The following is an 8,700-nucleotide window of genomic DNA, read 5'->3' as shown; positions in this document are numbered from 1 at the left end:
TCCATGAGATTAGGGTTTAGTCTCCTTTGACTTTCGATTGAGTTTTTAGCATTATCCTCTAGATTTATCTTGTGCATACAGAGATCTGGATAGATTCCAGGTATGTCATCAAGTGAATATCCTAAGGCTTTTCTATGCTTTCTCAGCTCAGTCAACAGCATTGTGGTTTCTTCTTCCGTCAAACCAGAGTTTATTTTGACAGGATAAGTAGAATTTGGAACCTAAATCACAGAGAGCATGTTCGAAAGCTACATCATTGATGGTGCATGAAAGTACGAAGCTTCCAGGATCGTTTTTCTTTTCAGGGATTCGGCTTTGCAGGATAGAACTACATTCATGGGTTATCATCATAACGCCTTCTTCAAGAGTTAAAGAATTTGTTAAAATACCCTTCATGTATTTTCTTAAAGCAGGAATCATAGCACAAGCTTCTACGAAAGGTAATCTCACATTTAATTGATCGATTAGCTCTTTCAGCTTAGCTTTTTATTTCTCTTTCTTAGGGGCTCTTAAGGCTCTAGGATATGGAGTTTTAGGTTTATAGACATGAGTTGGTGGAGGAGGAATCGGGTCTTCTCCAAGGATTTTCCGGGATGGATCTTCTCTTACTTCTTCTCCATCCTTCTCTCCTACCACTTCTTTTTCAATGTCTTCTACCATGATTCTTTGTCTTTCTTTCTCCTTTTCCTTACCCTTTTCCTCAACTTCGGGATCTTTAGGAAATTCAGGCTCTTTGTAAGCTAATCCACTCCTAAGTATGATAGCTTTCACATGATCGGAGGGATCTGCTTCACTTGAGTTTTCGAAAGAATTTTCACTTGGCTCCTCTTCAGAATTTTCTAAGTTTTTAGAATTAGTTTTGATCATCAGACTAAGGAGGGTGGAAAATTTTTCATTGAAATCCTCTTGCATCGTTTTTAGTTCAGATCTAAGATCACTAATCTCTTGAGACCTAGATTTTTCAAGCTCTAGAATCTTTTTGTTTGGTTTTCAGCTTCAGAAGAGGGAAAACTAGGATGTGGAACAGGATTAGGTTGAATACCCAAGATTGGTTCGGAAGGTGATTTCCAGGCAAGCTCGGAAGACGGTTTCCCGCGGTCAGAAGGCTCGCGACCGCGTTGAAACAGGTCTTGGCCGCGGTCAGCATCATCACGACCGCGGTGAAAGCTTGGTTTGCCGCGGTCCGGATGAATGGACCTGCGGTGATCAGAAACGAAGGGAAAATCTTGAATTTGATAGACTTCTGCAGTGTTCACCATCCCTTGATCATAAGAATCCATTGGGTTGTCCCAACCGTCAAAGTTACACGTATTGTGTACCTTATTTGGTTGTTGCAATCCAAGATGACTCATTATGTGATGGAGACACTTCATAACTTCCAAAATTTATTCTTTCTTCTCAGGAAGTGCAGAATTACCAAAAGTTACTTGATTTCGGATGCTGTTTGCAAAATTTTTAATGAAAACGTGAGCATCTTCTACAGATCTAGTTGAGAAATCTCCATTACTTGCTGTGTCGAAAGAGTGTCGTAACTCTGGAGTTATACCGCGATAGAAGATACCCAACAGGTATTCCTCGGTATATCCATGGTGTGGACAATTTCTTTGGTATTCCCTAAATCTTTCCCAAGTATCTAAAAGATCTTCATCTTCTTTTTGTTTATAAGTTCTTATCTTGTTCCTTAAGAGATTTGAACGATTTCTAGTATAAAAACGATTTAGGAAAGCGGTTCTACACGCTGCCCACGTTTTTAAAGAAGCAGGTGGCAAAGATTTTAGCCATTTGCTGGAATTATCTCTAAGAGAGAATGGGAAAAGACTACACTTGTTGTAATCCCCATTTGCTGTAATGGTTGCACATAATTCTTCGAACGTCTCGATATGGTCTATCGGGTTTTCGAATGAATAACCATAGAATTGATTTTGTTGAATTAAATGGATATAGGGTACCTTGATTTCGGTTTTGCCATTCTTTGGTAAGGCTGGTTGAATAGCTCTTCGATCTCCCAAGAACTTTTCAAGTGAATCGAAACTTCCAATCAGTTCATCATCATCTTCATGTTTTTCCGATCCGACTAGCTCATTGTCATCATAGATCGGTTCTTCAAACTCATCATCAGTCAGGTCATCATTGCTTGGATCACCATCCACACGATATGGTGGATCACCAAGAGTTCTGGGAACATGTTCCCGGTCTCTCATCGCAGATAACCTGAAAAATTCAAAAGAAAAAGTAAAAGTAAACAAGTGTTCTAATGGATTTAAGCTGGGATTCGCAACGAAACAAATCAAAGTTCCCGGCAACGGCGCCAAAAACTTGATTGCGAGCAAAAGCGGGGTTGGTTGTTTTCGTTTTACTAAGCTTCAGGTTTTAAATTTATAACTCCTAGATGTCTGCAAGTGCACAGATGTGCGCTGTAGTACTTAGGGTATCGATCCACAGAGACTTAGTTGTTTCAGTACAAATTCACGACAATGCTTAAATCAGATTAGAACTAAACAGGTTTGGGTTTTGGTTTTGGGTTGTGGTTGTCACGAAATCTAAACTAGATAGCAAAACAAGTAAAAACAATTGAAAACAAAAGCAAGTAAAGCAAGTAAAATCGATTACACAAAAGCGAATGAAGGCAAGTAAATAGCGATTGAAAAGCAAATAGAATTGAAGGTTGTAAGCAATTAAAAACAAACGTTGGGGCTCAAGGGTAATTCACAGGGGTTCATGGACTGAGCTATGTCGATTTTAAACAAGTGATAAAGGTAATCAACTACGTATGTTCTAGAACTCGAGGCACGGAAGTATGAATAGCCTACTTTCACAGCACTAAACAACTATCTCTCGCAACCCTGATCAGTAGGTTTCCACTCTGATCCTGGAAGGGAGAAGATGCAATAGCAGAACAAGACTCATCAACATTCACAACTCAACTACAGGTAGGTTTCCACTCCTATAGAATTATTGCTCGTTTCACCCTAGTTCAGACAATCAATGAAAGCTTTCGCAATATATCATATCAGATCGGCTTCTAAGTGGCCAGCAAAGAATCACGCAGTAAGATTAAAGGCAAACGAAGAACATCTAGAAGATTAATAATCCTAAATCTATCGATTCATAAGCAATGACACATGATATTCCCTTTGAAAAATCCCTTTAAAACCAACTGGGTAACTACTCAAACATATTGTAAACAATCATCACAGAGTATTGAAAGTTGCAGGAAATTAAATAAAAGAAGAAAGAAAAACAAAGAACGGAGAAGCAGATGGAGGCGCGATGTCTTCCTCCAGCGGCGGCTCCTCCTTCAAAAACGGTGGCCTCCCTCTCTAGGATTTGAGTCTCACACGAAAATTTAAGTACAGAAAAGAACACACCCTTTAGAATGGCCTAAAAAGGGTATTTATAGCTTCTGGAGTGGTCTTGGACACTTAGGGCTTCAAAAATAACGAAAGGAATTGATCTGAGCTTTAATTAAGTCGTCTGGAAAGTGAACGACCAAGTTCTGTGGTCGCGGTGGCTCTACCCGCGGGAAAATAGGTGTTGGCCGCGGTCCCGGCACATGGCTCTCTTCCGGAACTGCATTTTCTGTCATTCTTGCATCGGGAGTATCTGAAGATCTAACCGTTGGATTGTCTCCAAACCAAATGCATTAGAAAGCTGGTTGGATCCTCTATGTTGTCTCAAATTTAGGGGGTAAATAACGGTGAGAAGGTTTTCATCGCTTATCATAATTCTGACGGTCTACATTTATCCAAAATTGCTCATTTGTTCCAAATTGCATATCTTTTGCCCAAATTTCCTGTAAAGTCTTTTGAAACTCTAAAACATTGAAAACACTTTAAAAACCATTGAAAACAGAGTTAAAACACCTGCATAAGACAATTATGATCCATAAAAGTGGTCAAAATACGGTGTTACCAATGATGCACTGAAAAACGAGAGCAATCAACATAATCGCCAATAAGATACCAAGAGGAATCCATAAAATCACTATCAGAACCATGATGCGTTTTTTTTTGTAACAAACCCATGAAGCTTGACGGATGGATATTTTTGACGGCACCCTTTGCCCATAAGAATTTCCAAAGGCACAAGATCTTCATCAGTGACCACAACTTCTTCCATGGAATCAAGACTGCCGTTAGAGTCTGATGAAAAAGCTGTCTGGACAGGTTTGGTAGGACTCGGAGCTGAATCCAAACTAAGGGTGTCACCGGAGGTGATAACAACAAAGACGACGAGCTGGGATCCACTGTATCAGTGGATAAAACCGGAGCAAGCGGCGATAACTCAGAAAGTGGCTCAGTAGCTCGCTGAGAAGAAGGTGTGAGTTCACGAAACACATCGTCGCTATTGTCCTCCAAAATACACGGAGCAGGAACCAAAGGCGAAGGCGAAGACGATGAAGTTGCAGGACTTGTCATAGCATACGGAAACTCTGTTTCGCAGAAAACAACATCTCGCGATGTTGAAATAACACCAGTCTCCAAATTATATATTTTCCAACCTTTCTTGCCAAAAGGATAGCCGATGAATACCGAACGATGTCCCCGCGGCTCAAACTTGTCACCACCATGTCGCTGAATATGCACATATCAAAGACAACCAAAGACCCGCTAATGATTCATGGGAGGCACACGGTTATACAAAACCTCAAAAGGTGACTTCCCATGAAGTATAGTAGTAGGTGTGCGGTTGATTAAGTAGCCAGCCGTTAGAACGCAGAAACTCCAAAACTCAACAGGAAGAGCAGCTTGGAAAGGAAGAGCACGCACCACGTTTAGGATATGGCGATGCTTACGCTCAACCTTTCCATTTTGTTGGGGAGTCCCAACACAAGATGTTTCGTGTACAATACCAAGTTCACGAAAATGCGACGAGAGACATAAGAATTCAGACCCATTATCACTCTGAATCGTTTTGACTTTGCGTTCAAATTGACGTTTGACTAATGTGATAAAATTTCGAAGTGTAGCAGCAGTCTCAGACTTGTTAGGTAATAGGTAGAGCCACAAAGCCCGCGAGAAGTCGTCAACAATAATGAGAAAATATCGAGAACCACAAATAGATTTGGTCCGGTACGGACCCCATAAGTCGCAATGAATAAGATCAATAACAGCAGATGTTTTATTATTACTCAAAAGAAAAACTTCTCGAGTTTGCTTGGCACGAATACAGACGTCACAAGACTTAAAATAAAAAACGTTACTACTACTACTACTATCAGAAAACTTCAGCATCTCCATTGCCCTAGAGGAAGGGTGTCCGAGACGTTGATGCCACATATCCATTGGTTGTGTTTCCAAAGTTTGTGTCATCGCTGCAACTCCAACTCCTCTAACGAAATAAAGTCCATTCTGCTGCTCACCGCTCCAATCAGCGTCTGCGTGGTGCGGTCCTGGATAACACAAAGTCTATCAAAAATCTGGAAGATACAGTGACGATCTCTTGTCAACTGAGAAACCGAAATAAGGTGGCACTCTAATCCATCAACAAAGAAGACGTTGAGCAACTGTAACGAAGAACCAAGAGAAACTGTCCTCTGTTTCGTCAATACTGTAAACCGACCATCCGGTAACTTGATATGCATAGGTGCCATATCACAGACATCCACGAGAAACTCCAAGCTGCCAGTCATATGGTTAGACGCACCTGTATCAGTGATCCAAGATTTGACAAAAAACATACCCGAAAGTCGATCATGAGAGTTTGAGCTGCGAGTGTTGAGCATAGAGACCAAAGTCTTCCATTGCTGATCGTTGAGACCCGAAAAACCCACGTGATTGCTGTCACCAATAACGGCATTAGCAGAAGCAATATGTCCCGATGAAGTCACCGGATTCGCACGAGCTGGTTCTGTTCGTTGCTGTGAGGACGAAGCAGAGACATGCCGAGTATCTGCAGCAGGAGAACTCAATACCTGAGACGAAGACGGAAGCTTTCCACACGGATGATCTTTCCACCAAGTGGGATACCCGATCTTGCGAAAACAATTTTCAGTTAGGTGATCCATTCGGCCACAAAGGATGCAAAGAGCGTTGGGATCGCGAAGCTCAGATTGCTGTTGAGGTCGAGGAGTCATCTGAATAGCAAAACTAGATCCATCATGTCGTTCCTCAATCAGACGACCAGTGCGTTTGGAGTCTTCATCTTGCGTCACAACTTGATAAGCTTCGTCCAAAGATGGTAACAAATCGCGAGATAAGAGTGAGGACTTCACAGCTGCAAACATAGACTCATCAAGACCCATTAAAAACTGATGAAGCTTGTCTTCTTCGCGTTCTCGAGCTATCTCTTCAGCATTTTTGGCACGCTGAAAATCCGCTAAGCTGGTCCACAGTTTCTGAAGCTTACCGTAATACGCTTCCACGGCCAAGCCTTTCTGATGGCAGGTAGTGAGTTCCGCCTTTAAGCGTTGAACCCGTTGGCCATTTTTGACAGAGATATGCTTTTGTATGTGCGTCCATAAATCAGACGCGATTTTGTGGTGAGAAAGGGAACTGCTAAGTTTGGGAGCAGTAGTGAGACTGATCCAGGAAACAACCATAGCATTGTTCGCCCACTAGTCTTAGAGATTTTCAGAATCCTCAGCAGGTTGTGGGATACTGCCATCAACAAAACTAAATTTCTTCTGTGCGCGTAACGCAAGTCCAAGACGCGAAGCCCATTCATCGTAATTATGAACTCGGAGCTGTGGCTGTGAGATGACAAATCCAGGATTATCTCCTGAGGAGAGATCATAAGGATCGATCCAGCGACGTGCTGTCTCAGATCGATATTTAGACACCGAATCAGAGGTGCTTTTTCTGACTTTGATGTTGTCGTCAGATGTCATCTTCAAATAGAGTAGTGTTTCGACAGAATGATCAAAAAACTAAAGGTCAAAGAAGAAGAAGAAAACAAAGAGATCGACAGCAGAGTTCGATAAGAGGTAGAGAATCAAAAAACCGAGAATAGGTTATTGCTCTGATACCATGTCAAGAAACCTAGTTTAGTGTAAATGTTTTCTTATTCAATCTGATGTTAAGGCAAAACCTTGTATACATAGCGATTAACCTAGTTACAAAGTTATAAATTACAAACTATACACTCTTAGATAGTTAATTGCATCTTTAGTCCACATATATCCCAATAAGAGCAAAAAAAAAAAAAAATTGGGACCCGTTATTAATTTTAAGAGTAAAATTGTTATATTTTGAGTCTTATTTGCATTAAAAATTTGAAAGTTTGGACACAATGTAAAAGAAAAATCGAAAATATGCTCTGTTTTTATGTTAAATTTTAATTATTTGGGCCTGATTAAAAGTTTTTTTTAAAAAAACAGACATTTAAAAAAAATATTATTAAAATTATTTCTAAACACCTAGACCGTCACACTTCTATTCCACCCATTTGGGCCAGGCCTAAAGAGTTGAGAGGTCTGCATCGGTTGTTGGACCGATGCGGGAATGTGTCATAAGAAGTGGAGAAGTGAGACCCGACTAATAACACTCGTTTTTACATTTTTTGGACAGGATCTTAAGATTTTTGTAGGTGTTTTCACTTGGTGTAAATTTCTACGTTTTGGAGTTTTAAATTCCTTTTCACGTAAATTGAGCAAAAGAAGCAAAAAGTGGAACAAAAGTCATGCTTTTGGTTTGATTCAAATTTTCAGAAGTTTTAACCTCAAAAGGAGTCATTTACTCCGTCTGATTGACCTCAAATTTGGACATTATATAGAAAATTAACTATCTTTCATATGCAAGTGATTTAAAGATAATCTCTCGGCTCAGTCTCAAGTTACATAAGTTCACTAAATCCCCGCTATGTTGTCGAACAGAAGGCGAAGTGCAGAGAAAACGCCATTCACCACAACATGGAGGCTCATGAGTGCAATCGAAGACTATTCACCACAACCTTAAGCTTCATCCCTGCAGCCAACACCAGCTCGCCCCGTAAGAAGCCCAACTCAAAACCCACTCTGAATCCGTCACTTTTTTCACCAAAGAAAAACCCTAGATGCCTAAAGAAGCTGCTACAGACCATATATAATCTTGTTTTAGGGCATCATCACTTCTTCAAGAGTTTGAATTAATTGTTGATGTGATCATGGACCCAGGGTCGAGAGAGGAGGGTCCAGAGGCAACATTGGTCGTACTGAATGGGCCGATGATGCAGTCAAGGACCCGGAAGCTTGCTGAAGCTGTTCGGAGCTTACTAAGTGGAATCAGGATCAGTTCGGATGAACTTACACCCAATACCCTTACCGTGCTCATGTACCATGGTCTCTACTAACTTTGGCCGTGGTGTAAGACTTAATACTCTTTTTCCTTACACTCAGGTTTGTCCCAATGGATTTACCGGATGAAGTTTTAATGAGGTTAAGGCTTACACCCACACTCACGATCCAAGGTTTAGCGAGGCTTGGTTCAGAAGTTCAAGAGTCAAACTCGGCGAAGCAGTCCAAGAGTCAGTCAAAGCCAGCCGAAGAGTCATCCAACATTTTCTTTATTTTTAGTCCAAGTTATTTATTTTTCTTTGTATTTCCCGAGTATGACCTTTTGTCTACTCTTTTGCCTATATATATGGCTTTGTACGCAGATTTTTGATCATTCATTATTTTCTTAATAAAATTTCAGAGATTTCTATCTCCTTTGTCCCTTGCAGACTTTTTGATTTTTTGATGGTTAGCCTTCGAATCCTTTTCGGTTTATCAAGTGCAGCCCA

At 40.7% G+C, this 8,700-nt stretch overlaps 1 non-coding gene across 1 annotated transcript; it reads left to right on the top strand.

The window, feature by feature from the left end:
- The first annotated feature begins 1,581 nt into the window (after positions 1–1,581).
- Positions 1,582–1,689, top strand: LOC112088270. Its single transcript, XR_002900436.1, has one exon. It is a non-coding gene; the product is annotated as a small nucleolar RNA R71 (small nucleolar RNA).
- Positions 1,690–8,700: the final 7,011 nt, after the last annotated feature.

This window comes from Eutrema salsugineum, unplaced genomic scaffold (genome assembly GCF_000478725.1).
Source record: "Eutrema salsugineum unplaced genomic scaffold, Eutsalg1_0 scaffold_15, whole genome shotgun sequence".
In the NCBI taxonomy this organism is placed as follows: domain Eukaryota; kingdom Viridiplantae; phylum Streptophyta; class Magnoliopsida; order Brassicales; family Brassicaceae; genus Eutrema; species Eutrema salsugineum.
This window is presented reverse-complemented; position numbering and strand designations above follow the sequence as displayed.